A 14,579-nucleotide genomic window follows, 5' to 3' on the forward strand; every position below is an offset into this window, starting at 1 on the left:
ATTAGAAATATCACTGAAAAAAAAATAGTAACAGTAATGTAATAGTGTTTTCCAGAACCTGGGGGTTGGGACAGACATTAACTAAAATGTATGAAAGAACATTTCAGGTGATGTAATTGTACTCTTTTTGATTATAGTGGTGGTTAGAGGACTAAAACCATTCATCAAAAATAATAGAACTTCACACTGAGAGGGATACATTTACTGGACATAAATTATCTTTCAGGAAAAGCAACACAAAGAGAAGGAAAATATCAATGCAATTCAGCATGATAGAATAAAGAAGGAAGAAAGATAAGTATGCTCCTTTCAGAGGGAGTAGAAAACATGAATGGCAAAATGCAGTTTATTAAACCATGATGTTCTGCAACCTGACAATGGATACACGTGCATGCACACACACACATACATTTAATATCATTTTTAATGTTAAAATATTTTAATGGAATGTTTTTCTCTATAATCAAGAATAAGGTAATTAAGTGAAATCCTGCAGTAAAAATCAGTATGCCATGCTAATTTCTATCTCAATGTAGTAGCTCAAATATTTGAAAAGGATATTTTAAGAATATATAACTTAAAATATAATAAATATGTTTAAACATAAAGATTAACAAACTCTAAGACATGCCATTGAGAGAAAATAACTAATATATGGAAAGACATATTCTGTTCATGGATTTATTAGCTCAATGTTTAAATGTTGCATTTTTCTCAAACTGATCTGTAAATTCAACACAATCTTAATCAAAATTCCTGTGTAATGTTTTTATGGAAATGCATGTACTGAATCTAAAATACAAAGCATAGATGCAAAGCATCTATAATCATCTAATCAACTTTGAAAAATGAGAATAAGCTGGAGGACTTAAACCACTTAATTTTTAGAATTAAGACAAATCTATAATAAAGTGTGCTGTTAGCATAAAGATAGACATTCAGAAAATAGAATGGGTTAGAAACTCCAGAGATAGTGAGAAATATATGGTTGGATGATTTCCCAAAAACTGTCAAATTAATTCCATGAGGAAAGTATTTTTTTGATTTTTTTTAAATTTTAGAGACAGAACACAAGCAGTGGAGAGGGGCAGACAGTGAGAGAGAGAGAGAGAGACAGAGAGACAGAGTGAGCGAGAGAATCTTAAGCAGGTTCCACACCCAACATTGGGCACCACAGGGCCCCACGTGGAGATCCATCCCATGACCTGGGGATCATGACCTGAGCCAAAATCAAGAGTCAGATGCTCAACCGAGTCACCCAGGCACCCCAAATGAGGAAAACATTATTTTTTTTAACAAATGTTACTAGTACATGCATTTGGAAAAAACAATCCCAATAATATAGAAGATAGATATAGATTAGATATAGATATAGATATAGATATAGATATAGATATAGATATAGAGATAGAGATAGAGATAGAGATATAGAGCATATAGATATCCTCAGCCCATACCTCTCACATAATTTACAAAATTAACCAAAATAGATAATAGATCTGAAGTGTAAAACCTAATTACAACATTTAAAAAAACTTACAAGAATAAAACATATGGGGGGATCTGGAACTTGAATAGGCAAAGATTTCTTAGAACATGGTGAGCACAAACCCTAAAAGAAAAATATATATAAATGAGACTATCAAAAACAAACAAACAACTTCCTCCTTTGAAAGATAAGTTTGATAAATTTCGAAGGCAAACCAATGACTGGGAGGAATATTCAAAATAGAAATTTGACATCAAATTTGTATTCAGAGCTCATAAAGGAGGTTTATGACTCAGTAACTGAGAAGAAAAAGAAACTGGTAACGGGTAAAATATAGAAAAAGACTCTTAACTAAGAAGATGTGTGAATGGCAAGTAGACACATGAAAAGATGTTCAACCTCTTTATTCACCAGGGAAATGCAAATTAAAGTCAATGGAGGGGGGGCTTTCACAAACATTAGAATAACTAAAATAAAAAGGACACAATGTTAAGTGTTGGTAAATATTGGAGCAATTGCTGAAAGGAATGTAAAAGGCTATAACTATTTTGGAAAACAGTTTGGCTGTGTACACACATATACACATACCATATGGCCTAGCTATTCTACTCCTAGGCATTTACCCAATATATATGTAAACATATGTCCACATGAAAAATTTGACATAGATATTTTAGCAACTTCATTCACAGTAGTTAAAAAAAACTAGAAACAAAACAAATGCCCACCAACAGATGAATAGATAAGCTTATTGTGGTATATCCATGCAAGGTAATATATCTTAGGAAAAAACTCAAAACATTCATACAGCATTTGAAAATATTTTTATGTGAAAGGAGAGAAACTATAAAAGTATATATGGTATCATTGCATTTATCAGATTTTCAAAATATGGTATAATTAATATATAGTGATAGAAAGCAGATTGGAGGTTGCCTAGAAATGCCTTCAAAGGGCCATAAGAGAAAATTCTTACAAAATTTATGGTGAAAATATTATATAACTCACCAGGGCTTTCACAGAGAAAAGTGTATCTATGTGTCAAAATTCAATAACTGTACACTGAAATTGCTGCACAGTTAAAAATAAACTATTTTGGAATAGTTTTAGACTAACAGAAATATTGTGGAGATATTCTAGGGAGTTCTTATACACCCAACATTTAATTTCTGCCTTTAACATCTTACACCAATATGGTATATTTGTTTCAGTTAATGAACCTATATGAATTCATTAGTATTAACTAAAGTCCTTACCTGATTCAAGGTTTCTTCCTTTTTACCTAATGCCCCCCCTTTTATTTTCTTAATTCCAGGATTCTACCAGGGGTGCAATATTACATTACTGTAACAGTTTCACAGCCTTTCCAGGTTTTTGATGCCCTTGAAAGTTTCGAGGAGCACTGATCAGTTATTTTGTAAAATGTGGCTGAATTGAAATATGTCTAATGTTTTTCACATGACTAGACTGGGAAACGTGGGAAATACTTGGCAAGAGGACCACAGAAGTAAAGTTGTGTTTTCATTATATCATACAGAGGTGCATAGCAGCAATTTGACTCATTACTGGTGATGTTAACATTGATTATCTGGCTGAAGTAGTGGTTGTTAGATTTCCCCACTATAAATTCACTCTTTTATCCCTCTTGACATTCAGTATTTTTTGGCAGGAAGTCCCTAAGTGGATTCACACTCAAGCAGTATAGAATTATGTCCCACCTCCTTGAAAGTGGATTATCTACAAAAATTATTTGGAATTTTCTGCATATAAGATTGGGTTGTTTTTCCTTCATTTACTCATTCATTAAATAATTTATATCAGTACAGAATCATGGATATTTATTTTACATGTGGGATTATCTAATACTGCTTTATTTACTTTGTTGCTAACATGTTTCTAGCTTTGGCTAGAACTCATTGGGAAAACTCTTCTGAAAGAGCCTGTCATGTATCCCTTTAATGTGCCTCCATGATATTTTTTTGAGCACTTCCTTACTTGATGCAACTATACGAGCTTTCAAATTCATCTTGTGTATTTCCTGCCTCATGCTATAAATCAACCATTTCTCCAAGAAGCCCTAGTTACTTTCATTGGAGAAAGGTATTAGAATCCATGTTATGGGTACAAGTTATGCTTTTTGCTACCAGATTATAGTTGCTCCTACATTCTCTCAGTGGTCAGAGCAAGAGGGTATATGTGTGTATCATTTATGTATAAATACTGATCTATATTATGTCTATATGTAACTACCTGCAGTTATACACATCCGTTTAGTAAATAACTAGAACCAGGATTGCTGGATTGTATGGTAACACTCTGTTTAGCTTTGTAGGAAACTTGCAAACTGTCCTCAAGGTGGTTACACCATTTTGCATTCCCCCTAGCAATGTCCTTTTAATAGGTATGTAGTGGTACAGCATCACTGTATTAGGTTGCATTTCCATAGCGATGAATGATGTTGAGTTTCCTCTTCTTACTTTCCGCGTGTGCATCATCTTTGGTAAGGTGTCTGTTCATAGCCTTTGCCTGTTTTTCATTGGGTTGCTTGTTTCCTTCATGTTGCATTTAAAGGTTTTTGTGTATTTTAGATCCAAGTCCTTCATTAGGTGTTTTGCAAATATTATCTCCCATTCGGTGCTCTGTCTTTTTCATTCTCTTAACACAGTCTTTTGCAAAGCAGAAGTTTTAAACTTTAATGAAGTCAAAATTACCTATTATTTCTTTCATGGATCTTATTATGTTACTGTATCTAAAAACTCATCTTCATGAATTGGTCATTCTTGAATCTTAATCATGAGAGTCTATTAAGATTCTTAGAGGCAAATTCCATGCAACTATGGTAGATTCCATGAGACTGAAGCTGAGGAGTTTCTAACTTGCAAGCCAGTTCACACAGTGTCCAGGAATTTATCAAAATTATTACTATTGTTAATTTTATTTTAGAATGAGAGAGAGCACTCACGAGCAGTGGAGAGGGGCAGAAGGAGAGAGAATCTTAAGAAGGCTCTACACTCATCGTGGGGGCCTGACACGGAGCTCCATTCTGGGTTCCATCCCATGACTTTGGGATCATGACATGAGCAGATAACAAGAGTCAGACACTCAACCAATTGAGCCATCCAGGCGCCCATCAAAATTATTATTTAAGTATTCCTACAAGCTATGACTCCAGGAGCTCCTGGTCCAGAAAAAGCAGAATTCAGCTGTGACTTTCTAGATTTCTGTCTCTCCAGATTTCATGGTGGTTATTTGCCTTGAAATCCCAGTCACCTAATGGGTCTAAGAGAAACCATTGATTTTCATTTTCTTGAGCTCTTTGTTGTGAGAATCTTGGTAACCCCTTCTAAGCTCTTTATATGTTGAGGCTTAACCTAAAAGTCAGTATCAATTTTTTTTGTATATAATTTAAATCTCAGTAAATTTGATTTAAAAAGAAAAGATATGTTAAAACATACTATTACTCATCTGTACAATATATACTGTTGCAGAAATACCTTGTGTGAACAGGCAATGCCTATGAAATCATTTATGAACACGAATTTGGTCTCTGACACGTCAAAATACCTTCATAATACACTTGGTCAATTTAAGAATGCTTCATAATATGCATGAATGTCATATTTAATTTATTTCATTTGTCAGGGGATTCCTTTTTGATTGATCATCTTAAAAATTACCTAAAAAATACCAACTGTTGCATAAATACTTAATAGATAAACAAGCACACACCAAGTATAAATTTATTATGAACACAGTTAATCAAATTTTCAGAATTCATCTGTCAGTAGTATCAACATTGGTAAATAGAACAACAACAAAAAGCTATCTGTGTTGATAGCCCTGAAGCTTGATAGCAAATCTGGCTGTGTCATTAATGTGCAAAAACAAATTTCCCCCCCCCCCTCGGTGAAATCTGTAAGCAGTTATGAAATTTTTACCTTTGCCATTCCTCACAAAATATTCAATCATTTATGTGTGTGTTTGGAAGGAAATATTTTTAGTCATATATTACACAGGTTTTATATGTGTTGTGCAAAGGGATCATGAACACATATCACTAGCATTAAACAATGAAGATAAACATAGTCTTTTGGAGGAAAAACTTAAAATTTTTAAAGAAGTAGCATCACTACTGACTATTTCCTTCACTTTCATATTTAAATAGCATGGACTCTGCATAGCTCTTTGTATGCACAATGGCAGAGATTCCAGCAGGGACGCCTTCCTCGGCCTGCAGGTTTGGTTTATCATGACCCCAAGAGAAAGTAAACCTCACTGTCACTCCATTATGTGTGTATATATAGGTTAGCCTAAGACAGGCTAAGAAACATTTAGTATCTGTAGGTATTAAGAAATTTATCAATTTATCTCCAGGCCCAGGAACCACACCAGGGAGTGTGTATAAGAGGGCCAGTTCTGCATACCAAGTATATTGGGAACACTGTGGCTTCTCCAGAAAGGCTAGGTTAATATTATCAAGTCTTTCAATCACCAATATTTAACAGACTTTATGCATTACATAGAGCACACAGATAATTGAAGAAAAATAAAAACACACACATATGTAATATTTATATGTTACATACACACACACACACATCTATGTATGTGTTTAAATTTAGAACCAATAAGAAAATATACAGTATTCAGTACACAGTCACTGTGGCTGCCATCTTGAGAACAGACAGATCAGGTACCTGGGTGGCTTAATAGGTTAAGTGTCTGACTTCAGCTCAGGTCATGATCTCGCAGTTCATGAGTTCGAGCCCCATGTCAGAGTCTGTGCTGACAACTCAGAACCTGGAGCTTGCTTTGGATTCTGTGTCTCCCTCTCTTTCTGTCCCTCCCCTGCTCACACTCTGTCTCTCTCAAAAATAAATATTCAAAAAATTAAAAATAAAGAATAGGTCAAGACAAGAATAAAAGTAAGGATATCCATTAGAAGATGATAACAATGTAAGGGGGAGGTCTTGAGGCTGGGTCTAGAGAAGATATATTGAACACTGGTGGTAGTGGGATATGGCCAAAATATTCATTTATATCAATATCTACATCATCTACATCTATATATTTCCTATCTATCTATCTATCTATCTATCTATCTATCATCTATCTATCTGCCTTAGGCCCAAGAGACATAAACAGTAAACGTCATTTACTGAGAAAATAAGAAAATAAACAGATATTGGGAGATCAGGGTAGAGATCAGGATGTTAGATTTTAAAAAATATTGTTTGAGATCCCTAATAGACACTGAGGTGGTTATCTACCAACCAGTTAGCCACTGAATATGTAGGGCTCCAATAACTTCATGTATCTATGTAAACAAAAAGTCTATGCCAATCATTTGGAAAGACATCGTGTGAAAGTACAGCTGGAAATAACACTGTCAAGTTTTGTTTTTGTAATTTTCACAGAAAATCTCAAGTGTCTGTAAATCCATTCTTATCTGAGCTCTAACCCAAACTGCATACTATTTATTTTAGATATATTACTTTCAGTGATGCTATATGGGATACCTTTTCTGGCTTATGTAACTGAATATTTCTGTTCCAATGTATTATTATTTTTTTTTAATATTTATTTTGAGAGTGTGCATGTGCACGTAGGAGGGGGGGAGAGAGAAGTAAAGAGAGATGGAGAAAGAGAGAAAGAGAGAAAGAGAGAATCCCAGCAGGCTCCATGCTGACAGCACGGAGCCTGATGTGGGATTCGATCTAACGAACCGTGAGATCATGAATGACCTGAGCTAAAATCAAAAGTCCCACGCTTAACCGACTGAACCACCCAGGCGCCCCTCCAACGTATTATATATTAATATTGGGTATTTTCTCAGGGACCCCACCTGTTTCCACCTTTCCCAGTTCTTTGACACCTTCATGCCCACGTGTCTAACATTAATACTGAAAGCATAGATTTTTTCCCCCTTTGGCAGTATCCTTCTATTATTGAAACACATAGCTATGCAGAAAATCTTTGACAAGAAAAAGTAAATTAGACTCTTTTTTCTAATATTTGTGATTGATTGAGTTTATAGTATAAACATACTTTAGCCCAGTATGTTTAATTATTTTGTCCAACAGATCAATTTCATGTCATACAAGAATCCTGGGTTTGTTACCTTACAAGGTAATGCAAAAAAGCAATTTTATCACATTGTAATAGGATGTTCATGTATTCAGAAAAGTTATTAGGAAACCTAATATTAATAATCTCACAAATGAACTACTCTTACCATGGTTATTTTTTTCTTTAATAAAGTTTTACAAACATATTACATGAGGAAACCCTACTTATCTTTACTCAATCTTGTGGAAAACAATGCTGTGTAGATTTTGGAAACTGTTGTTTTCAGTAAAATATAAACTTAGCATTCTCAGTCCTCTGTGAAGTCATTAAAATGAATGTTTATATTTCTTATGAAAAATTAAATTTATGTTATGTGAAATAATATTGGAAATGACATTAAACAAAAATACAGTAGCACATAGTTTAATTAAGGACATAAACATGTGCATAAAACTTTAAAAATTCTCTCTTAAACTTGTGTTATAATTAATTTAAAAAGAAAATTATATGTAATTTTTTTAAATTATTTAATTCATTCACAAAATCCAGCAAACTTTATAAGAAAATGTTATGCTTAAAAAGTCATTTTATTATTTCTTAAATGTATTTATTAATTTTAAGAGCAAGAGAGTAAGAGCAAGTGTGTGAGCAGAAGAGGGGCAGAGAACAAGGGAGAGAGAATCCCCAGCAAGCTCCATACTGTCAGCACAGAGCCCAATGCAAGGCCCTAACTCACAAACTGCAAGATCATGACCTGAGCTGAAGTCAAGAGTTAGACGCTTTACTGACTGAGCCACCCAGGCTCCCCAAAAATCATTTTAATTTTAAGTATTTATAATGTGTGCTATTGACAGTGCTATTGACAGTAAACAAGTGCTTTATATGGGTTTGTGCCCTAATTAACCTTCACTGGTAATATCGTTTGTCAAGTGGCATATATAATGATTATGTAATTTCACTAAAATAAACATGCCTGATATTACTCAGATACATCTCTTTTGCCTTCAGAATCCTTTCTCTGAGCAATAATATTCCATATGCATGACATTTTAATGCTCTCTTTTCACGAAAATTGATGAAGTGTGTATTCAAAAAGGATAAGTGTCTTAAAATCAAGCAGTTTAGAATTATTGTGTTTAGAAAGATAAATGAGCAATGATCCTTACTTTTTTTTCAAGATCAGTATGAAAAGCCCTAAAATTTCAGTTTCGTTTATATAAATATACTTCACAGCACATACAAGAGGAATCATTATTGTAAGGATGCATTTGAAGTGTGACTTTTCAAAAATAATGATAGAGAAAAGAAAGAGTGGCAGTTAGATGGCACAACTGTCTGGCACCATCGTGTTATTTTTATCAGCTACATAAATACAAAATTCAGTCAACATTTGCTTATTTTTTGACATCTTTCCAATAGGAGGTTATACTGAATTTCTTGCACTGAATACATGAAATGGAATAGTTTGTGTCATTGTGCTTGGGGAAAGCACAAGCAATTTGATATGACTCTAGCAGATTTAAAAAAGAAGGTAAAAGGCTGGTTTGAATGAACTTGATTGATGGACGATTGACTGGTTTTGAATATGATTGACTTTTATTTCTGCCTCTCAGATAACCTTTAGACTCAAAGCAACTGCAATAGCCATTTCTTCCCCTATAGGAAGCGAGCAGTATAAACAAGGATGGGTTAGAGTGTATTGGATGCCCCAGCTGGTAGAAGAGGGCTTACTTGGTAGTTAGGCCTCCAGCTGTGCTCCTGAGTCAATGTCTAAATTCACCTAGAAAAGTACGTCTTTAGGGGAAGAATGGAGATATATGACTTGAAATTCGAATACTCCAAACAAATGTTTCTAAACCAATGGGGAAGAATAGCCTGTGACTCATTTATTAAATTTTGAAAATGTAAGCACAAGAACACCACCTGAGAGTTTTCCATGGAGGATAAAGCTAAATTTGATATGTATTTAGTGAGTTTGTATTTATTCTGTTCTTAGCAACGTATATTCCACGAATTAAATGTCAGTCATCATTATTCCTCTTTTGAATAAATAGCATCATTCTTTCTACTATGATTATTTATAAAGCCCTGTGGTTACGTATGTCTAGCATATCAGTCTCAATGATTTTGTGACTTTCTGATTTCAGACTGGTAACAGAAAAACTTAATTCACTCTTTTCCTCTCTCTATGTGTGTGTCTGGGGCCCTGTGTGTCTATGTTGACCTGGGAGGGTAGAAATTTAGCAGGTTTTTTTTTTTTTTAATATTTACTTATTTCTGAGAGAGAGAGACAGCGTGCAAGTGGGGTGGGGGCCAGAGAGAGAGGGAAACACAGAATCTGAAACAGGCTCCAGGCTCTAAGCTGTCAGCACAGAGCCTGATGCAGGCTCTCTGAGATCAGGACCTGAACCAAAGTCAGACTCTAAACCGACTGAGGCACACCTAGCAGGGGATTTTCTGATGCAAAGAATTATTAACACTTGCAAAGAATTATCTAAGGCTGAGACTTTCAATGAACACCAACAAGTTGGCCTCTCCTTGGGCTCATTAGAAATTCAACTTAGTTGATGTCCAACTAACTGGGTATGGTCTTTGAAAACAAGTTGTTTATAATAGATAAGAAAATGAGATAATCCTAAAAGCATTGTGTTTCACTCAAATAATTGCATTTAGTTGCAATGGATCCTAATGAACACCAAGTCACTGTATTCAGTTGGGCATCTCCTTCCCTTGTCTTTCTTCATCAAATAAATAAACTAACTAAATAATCATCTAGACACAATTTGATATTTAAAACATTACAAAACAACAGCAATAAAAAGCATTACAGCTGTTTTCATTAGAAAAAAATGTTTATTTCATAGAACGTAAGCTTAATAAGAACAAGAAACTTGTGTGCATTGTTTGATTCTGAATACCCAATTCTAATCCTTATGTTTGGCACGTGAAATGGGTTTTTTGCTTGTGTTTTAACTTTCAGTTTTATTTTAAAGTGTCAGTGAATGAAGGGGAAAAGAAGACATTTGTGTGTTACATTATACATAATACCACATGGAATTTTTGGGAACAGAATTTACTTTATAAAAAAATTTATTGCCTCAAGTCTCTCACAGTTCAAGAGGCCAGACTCTGAAATCAAGGTGCCAGTAAGGTTGTTTCCGTCTAGAGTCTCTCAGGGAAGATCTCTTACATGCCTCTCTCCTAGCTTCTGGAGATTTCCAGCAATCTTTGATGTTTTTTAGCCTCAGGCAGCATAACTCCAAACTCTGCCTCATGGAAAAGTCTTTGAGTTACATAGTAAATTACACCTCAGAGATTTAAGATTTTGGCTGAAAACATTATTGTAAATATAGCATTTCTTTTGTAGGGGAGTGAGTGCTACTTGAACAAAGATATGATAGGGATGCCTGGGTGGCTCAGTCGTCAAGCATCTGACTTCACCTCAAGTCACGATCTGGTGGTTCACAAGTTCCAGTCTCACATCAGGCTCTGTGCTGACAACTCAGAGCTGGAGGCTGCTTTAGATTCTGTGTCTCCCTCTCTCTCTGCTTCTCCCCCATTCATGTTCTTTCTCTCACATAAATAAATGAATAAATAAATAAATAAATAACACAAAGATGTAAACTGATATGTCTATAATTTAATTAATTCAGTTCAATTAACTCATACCAATTTAATTTCCTTAATAAAAAACCCTTATGTTGCCTTTATTATTAATTTTTAGTATAATTTTATGTTTATAGTCAGAAAATTTTTAGAAAATACAATCCTAAAAGTGTTGCATTTTACCTTTATGTAAAATACAGGTTAAAATTAAATATTGCTTCTTTATTTTGGTATCGTAGAACTTCATAAAGATTTACATGTAATAAAATGTATAGGTAATTCGTCATAAATTCCCAATTTATAGATGGCAACTGTTACTGTATATGCTCTTAAAATAATAATTAATTAAAAATTGAGGATGTACATGTATTTCATACTATCTTATCAAATTCAGTTTTTCAATTTTTTTGTATCACGCTTAATTTCAAATCTTAGGATATTTACTTATACCTTATTTATTTCATAATGACAAGAATACAGCCAATTATAGTGCATTTGAAAGCAAATGTTTGTACCAGAACATAAAATAAATATAGAAATTAAGCAAAAATTATATCTTACTCTACAAATTGAAAAGTGTTTGCACTTGGGAAACAAAATGAGGATTTCATGCACTCATATAGAATATAATTTCCTTCACCCCTGAAAGAGGTTTGCTTATAGCATACATTCATTCATTCTGTCAGATAGCTGGTTAACAAACATGTTTGAACAGCTCCTGTGAGCCAGGCCCACAAATCAGTACACTTACTGCATATTGCCAAACCTTTTCACATCTGTTATAATTTCATACACATAATTTCATGCACTTCATCTTTTAAATTTGATGTTGAATACTATCATGCCCTTCTCAAATATAATTGTCAACACTGCTCTTAAATAAATATTATCAAATGTTTACTAGACTTAATCACCATGAAACTATCTCTAAATGTATTATCCATATTTAATACATATTATACTAATGTGGCACCCTAGTTTAATGGATTTTACATAATTTCTTAATGTTTTGTGTCACATGTTGGTTTTGGTTTTAAATAAAAAGCTCTTAGAGATCAGCGGTTTTGCTTTGGTTTTGTCTTGTTTTTACTATGAAGTGGATAAAGATTCTAGAAGGACAAGTGTACATCACCACTCTGGTGTAAAGGTAAATGAAACTCTAATTGCTAACTCCTCATTTACAAGCTATGATTATTTAACACATCATCAGGCATGGGTAACTTTTGGAACATTGAACAGGAAGTTGTGATTCAAGACTGATAGCCTGTATGTGCAATTTAACAGTATGTTCCTCCTATATAAGCAATGATGTTTGGACTGGCTTTTTGAAACAAATCATATCCTTTTGCCTTCTGCAGCATAAAACAATAGAATATTTACAAGAGGAAGTGCTTTCTTACCAAAAGAAAATGAAGGAGGAAGTATCTGAAATAAATGTATGGAAACAAACTGAATTTGGCTTTTCGAAGACATCTATGTTGTGGAGGTACTGTCACAGAAAATGGTTAGAGAGAATCTGAATCAGCATGAAATGAGATATTTTGAGGGTTATTGAACACTATTCATTTTCATGGAAATAGGACAAGGTTATTTAGCACAGGTGTTTCTGTAATTGTGATGCATTAGCAAAATTAGCTATGTTCAATGGCCCTCACACTTGCTCTGCCACCTGTATGTGAAATGGCCTACTGTTACTACAAAGAGATTTGATGCAAATCATGTACTGTAGAATTAAGTTCAAAACCTATTTGTGATTATACTGCCTTATTTTGTTAAATAAAACTTTTCTCCTACCATTTTTCTTTTTCTTTTTTTTTTTAAGATTTACTTTATTTTTAGAGAGAGAGCCCAAGCAGGGGAGAGAGAAAGAGGGAGAGAAAATCTTAAGCAGGCTCCACGTTCAGCACAGAGCCCAACGTGGGACTTGATCCCATGACCCCAGGATCATGACCTGAGCTGAAATCAAGAGTTGGACGCTCAACCAACTGAGCTACCCAGGCATCCCTCTTTTTTATTTTTATTCCTGAGAAAAAAGAAACTTAGAAAAATGAGCACAATGTAGGAAATTCTGAACCATGTCGGAGAGAGAAAATATTCAGGAGTAAGAAAGCAATTGTTTAGGTAACAGTTAAAGATGAAAAGCTTCTAATACTGAAATTCTGACCAAAATTTAAAGCTGCTTTCATACTGAGAGATTGCTTGTACATTGATCTCTAAGGATTCTAGATAAAATTCAAAAGCTTTTGGCCCAGCCAATTAAATATGACTCTTTCAGAGTATCCTAGAGATACTTACTCACATTCAAGTTTTCTAACCATTGATCAGGGGATTAAGATGCATGGAAGAGATATGATTTCTTAAGATGAGATAACGCCATTTAAAATATCAGTGTACAGTACTTGCTTTTGCAAACTAACATAAATAGCATATGATATAAAGAACAGTCCTTAAGAATCGGCAGAGGTAGAATGCTTTACTGCTTTCATCATTATGAAAAAAATAGAGAGGGTGCCATGGAATCATAAATATTTTACTTAAAAATGTTTCTAAACCATTGAATTCAAAACTGGGAGTGCGGGGCGCCTGGGTGGCTCAGTCGGTTGAGCGGCCGACTTCGGCTCAGGTCATGATCTCGCGGTCTGTGAGTTCGAGCCCCGCTTCAGGCTCTGTGCTGACAGCTCAGAGCCTGGAGCCTGTTTCAGATTCTGTGTCTCCCTCTCTCTCACCCTCCCCCGTTCATGCTCTGTCTCTCCCTGTCTCAAAAATAAATAAACGTTAAAAAAATTAAAAAAAAAACAAAAAAACAAAACAAAACTAGGATTGGCCAGTCACTGGAGTCTGATGCTTTAGGATTGACAGCTTTGACTGAATTTTTTAAAAAATCAAACAAAATCGATTTTTTAAAAAATCAAAATCATCATGTAGTTTACTACATGATGTAAACTATTATATTTATTAATTTCATTAGAAATTACATATGGATCCGCGCAATATTCTTTGGGCAAATAGTTGATTGCATGACTACCACAGTACTTCCCAAGTAAATGCTTTGTCATTATGAAGACAAATCTTCAGTTTTACTGTTTTTTCAATTAAAATATAACTTCTAATATGTATAAGTAATGAAATTACTGTTATAAGTTGATTTGTCATAGATAAAACCTGAATTATTACAGGAAACTATTTTCAAAGTTCCGTCAAATTAGTTCAGTAATAACAACAGGTACATAAATGTTATATTAGTGTGTGTGAATGTGTGTGTGTGTGTGTGTGTGTGTGTGTGTTGTTGTTGTTGTTCTTGTTGCTGTGTTTTGCAGGCATAGGTGTGTGTGGTCTTTTTAAAGAAATTGTCAAGCCCAGAACTGATCACTGACAAATAGTCAGTTAATTCTGAATCCTTTCATTGGGAGCCCAT

This window comes from Acinonyx jubatus, chromosome E4, assembly GCF_027475565.1.
Source record: "Acinonyx jubatus isolate Ajub_Pintada_27869175 chromosome E4, VMU_Ajub_asm_v1.0, whole genome shotgun sequence".
NCBI lineage: Eukaryota > Metazoa > Chordata > Mammalia > Carnivora > Felidae > Acinonyx > Acinonyx jubatus.